This window comes from Arachis ipaensis, chromosome B06, assembly GCF_000816755.2.
Source record: "Arachis ipaensis cultivar K30076 chromosome B06, Araip1.1, whole genome shotgun sequence".
In the NCBI taxonomy this organism is placed as follows: Eukaryota; Viridiplantae; Streptophyta; class Magnoliopsida; order Fabales; family Fabaceae; genus Arachis; species Arachis ipaensis.
In genome coordinates, this window is record NC_029790.2 from 115,528,247 (window position 1) to 115,528,785 (window position 539).

The following is a 539-nucleotide window of genomic DNA, read 5'->3' on the forward strand; positions in this document are numbered from 1 at the left end:
AGTTATGGGTTCTAAAATATATAAACAGTCCTTCCATATTCTTTCCGCCGCCTCTTTAGGCAGCGCCCAACAAGCCCAGCCAAAATAACATTAGGCCCATAAAATCCATTGTCCAACAAATTTTATTCTCAACATACCATTAACTACTTCAGATTAACAAATAATCCTCCTATCTTGACAAGACCGCTTCTGAACATAACTTCTGACCACTGCTCTTGCAATCATACTTTTTTTTGTTAAGAGGTTAGAGGTCATCGCAAACTGATTCAATTTTAATTAGTTAGGAAAGCATGTTTTCCATTCAAAGTAAAGAGACGCAGAAACGAGTAGCAAAAGAGAGTAACACCAATACTAATCATTATTGTTGAGAATGAAATCAATTGTTCTAAATAAAAAAGTGAAAGGTTAAAATATCATGAATCTTTTCTTTTCTTTTTTTTTTTTCACATTTGATGACATTTTTTACAAGGTTCTCTTAGGAACAAAGTGTGTTGAAGAAAATAAACATCAGTTGAAGATGTTGCTTACTTCCTTTCAAC